Source organism: Odocoileus virginianus, chromosome 30, assembly GCF_023699985.2.
Source record: "Odocoileus virginianus isolate 20LAN1187 ecotype Illinois chromosome 30, Ovbor_1.2, whole genome shotgun sequence".
Classification (NCBI taxonomy): Eukaryota; Metazoa; Chordata; class Mammalia; order Artiodactyla; family Cervidae; genus Odocoileus; species Odocoileus virginianus.
In genome coordinates, this window is record NC_069703.1 from 3525408 (window position 1) to 3538111 (window position 12704).

General features: G+C 36.6%; 1 pseudogene; it reads right to left on the reverse strand.

Moving 5' to 3' along the window:
- Positions 1–5905: 5905 nt before the first annotated feature.
- Positions 5906–7719, reverse strand: LOC110141255 (3-ketoacyl-CoA thiolase, mitochondrial pseudogene; annotated as a pseudogene).
- Positions 7720–12704: the final 4985 nt, after the last annotated feature.

Sequence of the window (12704 nt, forward strand, 5' to 3'; positions counted from 1 at the left end):
TCCTTGAATACTTTGATGACTCAGAGTTCATATTTGGGTCTCAAACACATTTCCTGGTAAGAGACTTTAGTTGTGAAGGATTTTGCAATGTAACTGCATGATAGTTTTATATGTATATATATATATATATATATATATATGTATATGTGTGTGTGTGTGTGTGTGTATAAACAAACAAGTAAAAATAAATAAATCATGAAAGAATGAAGGAGAATTTTATTCTGCAGTGAAGTATACATATATATCATTAGTCATTCCTTCATCTATATTTTTTGTCATTAATGATAATCACTATCTACTAAGCCAGAACTTGAGACTAATTCTTTTGTCTCCCAGAATCTCATTAAATCAGTTACTTGGACATAATTTTCCTTCATTTATTGCTACAGTGAAAAGCTTCAAAATTTTATAATTTATCTAGTCAATTAATTCCTTATTTTCTAAATTTCTTGATTCTTATTAATTCATCAATTCATCATCCACATTCCAGAAAGTCTTCTCTATGAAGGGGATAAGGCTTATAAGATAACTAAAATTTCAAGCATTTGTATTTTAACTTTTTAAAAACTTTTTTAACTTTTTGTTATTCAAAACTATAGGCAATGAATTTGAACTTTATTCCATATGCAACATGAAAGGGAAAAAATAGAAGCTGTGACAGAATTTCTTTTCTTGGGTTCCAAAATCACTGTGGATGGTGAAATTAGATAGCAGCCTTGAAATTAGAAAACACTTGCTCCTTGGAAGTAAAGCTATGACAAACCTAGACAGCAGATTAAAAGGCAAAGACATGACTTTGCTGACAAAGGTCCAGATAGTCAAAGCTATGTTTTTTCCCAGTAGTCATGTATGGTTGTGAGAGCTGGACCATAAAAAAGTCCAAGTGCCAAAGAATTGATGTTTGCAAACTGTGCTGGAGCAGACTCGAGAGTCCCTTGAACTGCACGGAGATCAGACCAGTCAATCCCAAAGGAAATCAACCCTAAATATTCATTGGAAGGATTGATGCTGAAGCTGAAGCTCCAATACTGTGGCCACCTGATGAAAAGAGCTGACTTATTAGAAAAAGATCTTGATACTGGGAAGGACTGAGGGCAGGAGGAGAAGGGGGTGACAGAGGATGAGATTGTTAGATAGCATCACCAACTTAATGGACCAACATCAGATTGAGCAAGCTCCAGGAGATAGTGAAGGACTGGGAAGTCTGGCTTGCATCCGTAGGGTCACACAGTGTCGAACACAACTGAGCAACTGAAAAACATCCCACAGGAATGGAGAAGGGCATGCCAATCCACTCCAGTTTTCTTGCCTGGAGAATTCCATGGACAGAGGAGACTGGCAGGCTACAGTCCATGGGGTTGCAAAGAGTTGGGCATGACTGATGTGACCTAGCACAATACAACCAACAAGAAAATGTACATTCTTTATCAAATGGTGCTGGAGAAGACTCTGGAGAGTTCCTTGAGCAGCAAGGAGATCAAACCAGTCAATCCCAAAGGAAATCAACCGTGAATATTCATTGAAAGGACTGATGCTGAAGCTGAAACTCCAATACTTTGGCAACCTGATGTGAAGAGCTGACTCATTTGAAGAGACTGATGCTGGGAATGATTGAAGGTAAAAGGAGGAGGGGGTGGCAGAGGATGAGATGGTTAGATAGCATCACTGACTCAATGGACTTGAACTTGAGCAAATTCTAGGTGACAGTGGAAGACAGGCAAGCCTGGCTTGCTGCAGTCCATGGGGTCACAGAGTTGGGCATGACTTAGTGACTGAACAACAGCAACACAGCCTTATATTCATGCATGATCAGTGATCAGTTACAAACTACTAGAAATAATAATTATGATCATTATAGCTTTTCATTTTGGTTTCAGTCGAGGGTGCCACTTCTGTAAAAAGACATAATTGGATTATAGATATTAAAATCACCAGATGGGTAACTGTGGTAATAGCAATGTTCTATATTTTGATCTGACTGCTGGCTAAAGTCTCAGATGGAGTTTCTAACCAATAGCAGTTTGTATTTAGTTCCTGAATCTCTTTATTACAGCCTTAGTAAAGTTTGGATAAAGTCATCAAATGTAAAATTATGTTTTTTGCAATTTTCAGTATGTTTTTAATAATGAAAATATTAACAACTCTTTGGGAACTTAGGGGAAAATGTACCCTGAAGAGAAGGGAAAGAGGATAAAGGGAAATAAATATTAATATACTCATTTTTATAAAAATTCCATGGAAGATCTACATTTTCCATGCATGACTATTAAATTAAGATCATTTTTAATGATTATCATGAGATTCTTATATTAGCACTCAAATTACATGCATAATATAATCCTAATATGAAAGTAAAAGTGTTAGCTGCTCAGTATTTTTTGACTGTTTTCGACCCCATGGACTGTAGCCCACCAGGCTCCTCTGTCCATGGGGATTCTCCAGGCAAGAACACTGGAGTGGGTTGCCATGCCCTCCTCCAGGAGATCTTCCCAACCCAGGGATCAAACCCATATCTTTTATGTCTCCTACATTAACAGGCAGTTCTTCACCACTAATGCCACTTGGGTAGCCACATTCAAGAGCATAAACCTTTCAAAAGTTCCCATCTACATCTTTCCAGCTGAATTTGTTTTTCTGATTTATTTTTATCAAATCGTGTCCTTCAATACAGAAACAGATACTGCATTTATCCATATTTATTTAGGTCTTTCCTCAGCCCTACTGCCAACCCACGTGTCTTATTTTTAGTTCAATGAGCTGGCGCTGGTTTTTCACCTCAGGATGTTTACTCTAGCTAATTTAGCTACTGATCTTCTAATGTCTGGTGTTTGGCAATAAAGTCTCAGTTGGAGTTTCCAACCAACAGCAGTTTGCATTTAGTTTCTCAAACTCTGTTTTACAGTCTTAGTACCTTCTCTTCTATTGCATGAAGACAATTGCTCCTAGGGATACCTGAACCTGAAATGAACTGAAAATATTTTACAGCTTTTCAACTTGCCAGCAGTAGAAGAAAAATTCATACTAGTCCCAGTGCTCTGAACAGCTGTTGCTATAAGGTGATGTTGCTCAAGAATTCAAAAATAGGACAAGGCAAATAACCATCCCTGAGAGGCTTCCACTGTGTTTTGGAGACTTCCAGCTGCAAACTTAATTGTAATTTAAACAGAGCATACAGAAACAGCTTTCCTGCATCTATGTGCAATACTTTTATTGAAATGGATAATTTAATCAATAAGACATAATAGTCTCTAGTGTGGGGCTATGTGAAAATATGGGAGCAGAGAAGTTTAATATTTGTTAATTTCCATCTTCTTATGTTGCATTCCTCTAGCATTTAGGTAGTATATCCCCCATTGTCAAGTCTTTAAACATATGCAATCTATTTTCTGTTCTCTGTGTTAGAGCCCTACTTCCTAAGACCACCAGGAACAGCCTTGGGTTTATTCTTATTTGCAGCATTTAAAGGCATGTGGAGAAATGTGAGGTGTCTGGGTAAGAAGATGTATTAGAGTGCTCCAGAGAAACAGAACCAAAAGACTACATATACACAAGTGCGTGCATGCATGCTAAGTCGCTTCAGTTGTGTCTGACTCTGTGCGACCCTATGGACTGTAGTTTGCAGGTTTCCTCTGTCTATGGAGATTTTCCAGGCAAGAATACTGGCATGGGTAGCCACACCCTCTTCCAGGGGATCTTCCTAACCTAGGTATCGAACACACATCTCTTTTGTCTCCTGCATTGGCAGGTGGATTCTTTACCACAAGTGCCAGTGCCACCTGGGAAGGCCATATATAAAGGTATCCCTTGGCTTTTGAACATTTGTTTTATGTCACTTTGTTTTATGAAAGACCTATGTTAGTACCTGTTTTAACGAACCAAAAGAAATCCAAAGAGAATTTTCACTTTTAGGAAAACAATCACTTCTTTGTTTTAAGCCATTTCAACTTACACAAGTTTTCATAGGGACACCTACTTTCAGAGAGACAACGAGAGAGAGGGAGAGAAAAAGGGAGATGTTTATTTTAGGAACTGGATCATGCAATTTTTGAGGCCAAGACATCCTGCAATCTTCCATTTGTAAGCTGGGGAATCAGAGAGTCAGTGGTGTAAGTCCAAGTGCAAACATCTGAGAAGCTGGGAGCCTTGATGACTGAGAACCAGAGAAGATGTCCTAGCTCAAGGAAAAAGAAAACAAATGCATTCTTCCTCTGCTTTTTTGTTCTCTTCAGGGCCCTCAAAAGATTGGATAATGCCCTCTCACATTGGGAAGGGTCATCTGCTTTATTCAGTACACCAATTCAAATGCCAGTCTCTTCCAGAAACAGCCACACAGACACATCCAGAAATAATGTTTCACCAGCTAGCTGGGCATCCCCTAGCCTAGTCAAGCTGACATGTAAAATTAATATCATCATTCTGGGTATTAAAAAGAAGCCAATTATACAATTTGGCTTTGGCTGAGTTGCTTGGAGACAGTTTAAGGAAGCAGGACATTGCACTGGATTGTATACTATCAGGAGTTGAAAGCAATTCTATGATAGGATATCTGAAAACATCTGATCTCTGGCAAAAATAGACTAGAGTGAGGCTAACCCTGTATATTTAAGAAAGAGCAGTTGCTCACATTAACTAGGGAAGGGTTATATCTGTGAAGTTCTGGGTTGGGCAGTGCTCTGTCTATGATCAGCAATGCTTAAGGAACAGTTTTTTTTTTTTTTTTTGTCTTTAATTCATAAAATCACAGAATGGTCATATCTTATTTTGAGGTTCTGTAAAAAAGTTTATTTTTAGCAGGATACCTAAAGACCTAGCTGTGAGTGTCAGGCCAGCCTGGAGTAACACTAAGGCCTGGTTGAGAGTATCAGGTCACATCCTGCATGACAGGAGTTGTTCTTTCTCACTTGTTTCTCTTAAAGAATGTTAATAGACTATTCCATTGTAAAGTATAAAATGTAAAAAGAAAATCTTAAGAAAATTTAAGATTTCCTCATAAAGGGATATATTAATGGGTTCATTCATCTATTTATTTTTTGGAACTTAAGGCTACATTTATTCAATATCCTTGTAATCATATGATCTAAAGCATATGTGGTGGTTATTGTCCAGGATGTGATTTATTTTAGAGCCTTCTATAAAAATTCAGTTCAGAAATACATATTTGGTGCAAATTTGAGAAAATTTATTTCTGGCCTGAGCTCATACTCACACTCACTCACTGTTTCAGGGGCAGGGCATAACCAGTTTTAGCAGCTTCTCTGAAGTTCCCTTGTTTTAATGTAGCCTAGTTAAGTAATTAAGTGAAATTACTTCTTGAAGCCATGAAACTAAAAGATGCTTGCTTCTTGGAATTTAAAGCTATGATGAACCTAGACTGCATATTAAGAAGCAGAGATATCAGTTTGCTGACAAGGTCTGTATAGTCAAAGCTATGGTTTTTCCAGTAGCCATATATGAATGTGAGAGTTGAACCATAAAGAAAGCTGAGCACTGAATTGGTGCTTTCAGACTGTGGTGTTGGAGAAGACTCTTGAGAGTTCCTTGAAGCTTAAGTAGATCAAACCAGTCAATCCTAAAGGAAATCAACCCTGAATATTCATTGGAAAGACTGATGCTGAAGCTAAAGCTCCAATACTTTGGCCACTTGATGTGAAGAGCCGACTCATTGGAAAAGACTCTGATGCTGGGAAAGATTGAAGACAGGAGGAGAAGGGGAGAGCAGAGGATGAGATAGTTGGATGGCATCCTCAACTCGATGAACATAAGTCTGAGCACACTCTGAGAGATAGTGAAGAACAGAAGCCTGGTGTGCTGCAGTCCATGGGATCACAAAACAGACACACAAGTGAGTGCCTGAACAACAAGCCAAATAAAGTAACTGTGCGCTGTGGTGGGCTCCTTGGTTTCTTCAGGCTGAGCTCCAAATACCGAGTGTGATACATTGGCCACCTTCAATGTAAGCTGATTCCCCTGCATATTTTCCACCTCCACATCTTAATTCATGAACTGTGTGTACAATAATTCTTGATCCAGATCCTGCCAATGGCTGATTCTAAATAATGGCTCTTCCATTTATATTGGTTTTACTTGGGTTGAAATCCAAGCTCTTCTCAACTGCCAAGTACTGGGGGGCAAAATCTCCATTCACTTCCACCAAATCCATGTCCTAAAGACTCAGTCTTCTTTTCTTTAGCACCCGACTGGAGGCAGGGACAAGACCAATATCTACAACAGAGAAATCACGTCTAGATACAAAATAGCCCACAGTTCTTGCCAGTGTGAAGTTATTCTTTTTGACAGCATCTTCACTATCTATGAAAGCATCAGATATTTCAGATACATTCCTTACAGTGATGGTCCCTTCTTCCTTAAAACTGGAGGAAGTTTATTTAACCGCACCAGGCTCATTGGTATTAAGCCTGCTCATTACTTGGTATTACTCATTACTTGCTCCTGTCCTTTTCTTTACCTAAACTGATATCGTCTCATTATTAAAGTAGACAGCATCATCAGCAGCTTTTCATCTCTGCTGTGACTACAGGATGTTTGTTAAATTCTTCTCTACTTATTTTATGTTTTGCAGCAAGATTCTCTGCAGCAATTCCTATGGGGACTTGGACACGTTGTCCTGTTAATGCTGCTCACAAAGGATCTTCCAGCTTGAGCTCTGATCCCAACTTGGTTCTAATATATACATTTCTGACACAGTAGGGAGCCATACTTTTGGCCCCTCCACACAAGACAACTTCAGCTATTTTTACACACGTTTCCTGACATCATATACAATGGACTGGAAGCCAAAGCCACAGAGCCTGTTAGCAGTGAGAGCTGAGGTCTCTTTGGGGACATCTACATCAAACTGACATGCCTTGCCAAGTATGCAGCATCTGAAAAACTATTTTCTAGGCTATTTTAAAAGATACAGCTCAAGAACAGACAACGAGAAGAAAGCTCAGGGCAAGGTCAGGGAGGTGGGTATGGGAGCTTCCATCCCCTCTGGGCACATACCTGTCCCAGTACTTTCATTTGCTCACCAACCTGAAGCTCTGATTAGTCTTCATTTGTGAAAGAAAGTCTTACAAAACAATGGAATTCATTTTAATAGTAGAATTTTTGTTAATCAAATTCTGGAGAGGATAATATCATTTAATGCAATGGGCAGTTTAGGTAGAAGTTTTAATCTGCTTCTAAAAACTTGGCAAATATAAGGTTAATCTCCCCTATGCTCTTAGTATTTGCATTTAAAATTTTCTTTTTATTTAGTTTCTAAGCTAAAAGAATTCTGAATTAGAGGAAATGAAGATATAGGTTTAAAATATTCTAAGGTAAAACAATTTTCAGTGTCATCACTATATTATGTGTGAAAAGTTCTAAGTTTTATGTTGTATTCATAATATTTCTATACTATATAGTTTTACAGCCATCTTATATTACTTGATGGAACAGTTATCTGGTAAGTTAATTGAAAAAGTAGGTTAGATTAGGAACCATAAACGAAAAGTGTACACATATCTTAAAATTTTGTTTCAAGTTAAAACATACACAGGCACATTATGATGTAAGGACAAACCTTCCTTCGAAACTTGGTTTACTGAGATCTGATCGCATCCTAAGGCCTTGTCTGTAACATCTAAGAATGGTTTCAGTAGATGAACTAAGCAGTGCAGCTGGTGTGGAACAAAAGCGGGAGGCACTTACTAGCCAGTTATTCAGTCGGTACATCTTCAAAAGGGGACTGAAACCTTCAACTAATCTCAAAGGCTATTTATGTCAAGACATATTAAGAGAGCTTCTATTTGTTCTATAGGTGAAGATACAGTCCAGTTAGTTAATAAAACTTTTATGTATTATCTGCAAAGGCTTATAGTTATTTGAAAGTATTTTACAGCCTTATGTCATAAATCTTAATGTCTCTCCATGAGATAGGAGGGTTTCTGTGGTTGCTGTCATTTGTTTACATATATCTTCTTTCCTTCCCACAGATACTACTGCAAAGTAGTTTGGTAAATTAAGAATAGAAAGCAGAATTCTCAACATCAGGCCCACTGAAAGTGAGTAAAATATGTTTATAACTAGTATTTTACTAGTCATCTAATTTATATGTATATAAGGTATATATGTGTGTGTGTTTACATATATAGATATATATTTCCCCCACAAACACCGATCATACTTGTTAGCTATGCTGTCAGTCAAAACAGATCTGACTGCTTTCTAATGGCATTTGGCAGAAGCAAATGGAGATTAGAGGATAGAGAGATCAGTTCAGGCCTCTAAGCCAATCTGTGCAGCTTTCAATTTCAACCAATCAGTGACACCTGCATGTGGTAATCATTCTCCTTGGTTACAAGCGCTGGCAGAAACTAGAGACCTGTTTTTCAAGCTAAAGCAAAATGAGCTAAATATAAATGTGAAAATCCTTTTCATTGTAGAATTTTCATCTTCTTTTGAAAAAAATAGGAGGAAAAGCAGGGATGTTTTAATCCATATTTCAATTATTTTGTAGTAAGGTCAATTATGTTTAAACACACCAACCATAGATAAGCATGTTGGATATGTTATTTATCTCCTTGGCATCATGATAAAGATTCAAACTGCAGTCCAGTATCCAGCCTGGGACTTTAAACTGCTGTGCTGGGGCATGCTACCCCAGTCTTCTTTTTAGTTACTTGTTAGTGCTGTGTGAACCTTTCATCTTGTGAAACTTGCCAACCTCAGGAATATTTTATGAGTTACCAGCTTTGCAACTTTTGTAGAATACATTCAAACATCACTTTTACAGGGAGCAGAACTGTAAAATGTTTCTCCAAAGATTTAAAAAAGTACATAAAAAGGAAGCCATGGAAAGAAAACTAGTAGCATTCTCCCATTGTTGCCTGGCAAACGTTGTTTATTCTAAACTGTTTTCTCTAACTTGAAGTCAGGCCTTGACTTAGGGGTCAATAGACCACCCTCCTGAGGTTATCATTCTCAGCTGCATCTCTCTCCAGAAGAGCAAAAACACTATAGGTAATATTTTTTTTTCCAGTTTTTTTAAATTCAGTGTTTGGCATTCTTGGGTAAAATAAGATATTACTTTGTAATTTTGTATTTTTCTTTCCCCTCTTTTCCAACTAATTACCCCTACTTGAATCTTTTAACAGGCTTCCCTGGTGGCTCAGATGGTAAAGAATCTGCCTGTCAATGCAGGAGATACAGGAGACATGAGTTCAATCATTGGTTAGGGGAAATTCCCTGAAGAAGGGCCTGGTTACTCACTCCAGTATGCTTTCCTGGAGAATTCAACAGTCAGAGGAGCCTGGCAGGCAACAGTCCACAGGGTCACAAAGAGCTGGACATGACTGAGCAACTTTCACTTCACTTTCAGTCTTTTAACAGAGTCTCATCTCAGTATGTAATATTTATTTAATAGATGATAAAATAGGCCAAATTTTTTTTAAAAAGAAAGTTCAAAGAGCTTGTAGAAAAGCCACAATATTATTTTTTTTTCCCAAATGGGCACTGTAGTGCACTGTTATTTTAAACCAAAAATAATGTCTGGAACCAGTGAAGGTATTATGGGAAGCTGGTTGTTAAATCTGATGAATAGGATAAGCCTGGTTTTAGATCTTGAATTAAGCTGTTTTGAAAATTTGACCTGTTTTCAGAAAGATTAAAAGTGATTTTCTAAGCAGAATTGGGGGAGCATATGTACACAATTGGCCTTACCTATCAGAGAAAATTATAGAGAAAATTATAATTATAGAACATCTAGACTATATAGTACATTCCAGGGTCTCAGAGTCACAGATACTTTTATTTGCTACTTTATATCCATTCTCCTTCTAGATATTATTTGAGGTCAGTTTTAAAGTCTCCATGGGAATTTGCCCCTGGATTCTTTCAGAAGAGTAGCATGCATAAGTGGAATCAAACAACATATTGAATGGTGAATGTCCAGAGCCTGTCTATTGAATGAATGTCAGAAAATTTGGAAGATTTATAAGACCTAGTTCTTTCTTCTCCTGAACTAGAAATTTAGGAGCTATTGCCATCTTGCTATCCTAAAGAGAGTCTGAGGGTAATTGTTCCTACTCACTGGAAACAAAGTTAAGATAATATCAGGAAGAAATCAAGACCTAGAATATTGTTTAAGCTACTACATCAATTAATCAGAGGTCACTCCTATCCATGGACTTTTCAAAGATCAAGCACTGGCTTCAAAAACCCCAGCTCTGCTGATGGCACCATAGTTGTAAACTACATGGCCAGAAGAAGCAACACTTTCCACTCCCCCCATTTCAGAGAAATGTAGCTCTCCCAAACCGCCTCCATTACTGCACACAAGATTGTATCAGCATGTTGTTTTAAAGGGAAATGCTCATTGTTTCATTTATAAGAAGATGGAAAGAGAGAAAAGAGTAATTGGTGCTCATCTTTCAGATGTAATAACTGGCTAACATGAGGACACAACTCATGGTCACGTATCTCACACACTGTAAGATAATGACTCAAACTGGATGAAACCATAGCTTAAAGCAGAAATACAAGCTGAAAGCCCATCCAATCTATCCAGTTTACCTTAAAGTAATTGTTAACAATAACAATTAATTTAAAAATGATATATCTGGAAAGAAAAAAACAGCCCAAGGCAGACAAGATGCCAGAATAATAAGTATAAACCAAGACTTCCCTGTAAAAGAAATCATCTGCAAACAAAAAAGACAACCTACTGAATGGGATAAAATATTTGCCAATGATAAGACCAAAAATGGTTTGATACTCAAAATATATGAACAACTCATACAAGTCAGCATCAAAAAAATGCAGTCAACTTGATTAACAAATGGGCAGAAGTCCTAATTGACACTTTTTCAAAGACATACAGATGGCCAACAGGCACATGAAAGGTGCTTCACATTGTTACTTATCAAATAAATGAAAGTTAAAACAACAGTAAGATATCACCTCACACCTGTCAGACTAGCCATCATCAAAAAGACCACAAATAATACATGTTGGAAAAGATGTGAAGAAAAGGGAAACTTTGTACACTGTTGGGTAGGAATGTAAATTGGTGCAGCCACTGTGGAAAACAGTATGGGTTTCTCAAAACACCAAAAGAACTACCATATAATCTAGCAATTCTACTTATGGGTATATATCTGAAAAATACAAAAACACTAATTTGAAAAGGTACATACACCCCAATGTTCACAGCAGCATTATTTACCATCATCAAGATACAGAAACAGATGAATGGATACGGAAGATGTCATATATATGTATACAATGACATACTTCTTAGTCATAAAGAATGAAATTTGGCTATTTGTAACAACATGAATGGACTCAGAGGGTCCAAATACAGTATGACATCACTTATATACAGATTTTTAAAAAGTGAAACCAACTAGTGAATATAACAAGAAAGAAAAAGGCTCACAGATATAGAGAACAAAATAGTGATTGTCAGTGGGGTGAGGGAAGCTGGGAGGGGAAAGAGAGACAGTGGATTAAGAGGTAGAAAGTATTATATGTAAAATAAGCTACAAGGATATATTGTACAACATGAAGAATATAGCCAATATTTTATAATAACTATAAATAGGGTATAACTTTTAAAATTGTAAATCACTGTGTTTATATCTACAACTTATGCAATATTATTTATCAACTATATTTTAATTAAAAAAAATAGGACTGTTATGGGAAATCCAAGACATACAAATGATCTAACTATGAGGGATAAAAAGGCTCAAGAGTGAAATCTAAAATGACTTGTGTCCTTTGGCTAATATGTAACAAAACATGACTTTATTAATTCAGTTAGCAAACATCCCTCTGTAGACTATCAAGGGTCACTGTGATACATCTTAAAAAGAAAAGGAAAACCAGAATGAAATTTCTTACCCTAAAATAACGTATTTATCAATGGAGAAAGATATATTTGCAGATGGTTCTGAGCTGAACACTGCCAGTAATGTGTAGGCAGAGATAGAATAAGGACTCAGACTGAGTACTGAGCCCTGCAATGGGAAGGTGGGAGAAGTAACCAGGAAAGCATAAAAACAGAATGAAATTTGAGTACATATCAATGTAATAATAGATATTTGGCAAGTAACTAAGAAGGAAAAAAGAGCTTAATCTTGAGTAAAGTGATGAAAGACATGGAATCATGGGGTCTAATATGGTTTAATAACTTTAGATTAATCTTGTTATGAAAACATTACATCTTTCTAAGCCCTATTTTCATCAAAGTAAAGTAACTAAGAATGATACTAGGAGGCATTTTAGGGAATAAATACATTATATCTTTTCAGAATCCATTCCTTGGTAAATTTTCACCAAATTCATTGGCACTCTAAGATTTCTGAAATCTCAATAAATTTAAAAAGGTTAGTTTTTATAAGTGAATTTAAGAAAATATTTTAAACATAAATAAACTTTGATTTAAACCCTGGGAGTCAAAGATGTTATATTTTATTAAAATTGGAAAAAAAGAAAATAATAGGAAAGCAATTCCCTAAGAATTAAAGAACATTTTATTCCCTTTTTATATAGTACTTCTGTACTGTTTCCACTTTTAATGTTCATCTTTAAAATATAGAAGTAACCTCAGCATGAAAATTTTATACATAGAACCAAAGAATAAACAACCTTCCTTGATTCCCACCTGTATGTACACAGAGCCAAGAGAGAACTTTCATTTAATTAAACCAAATTAA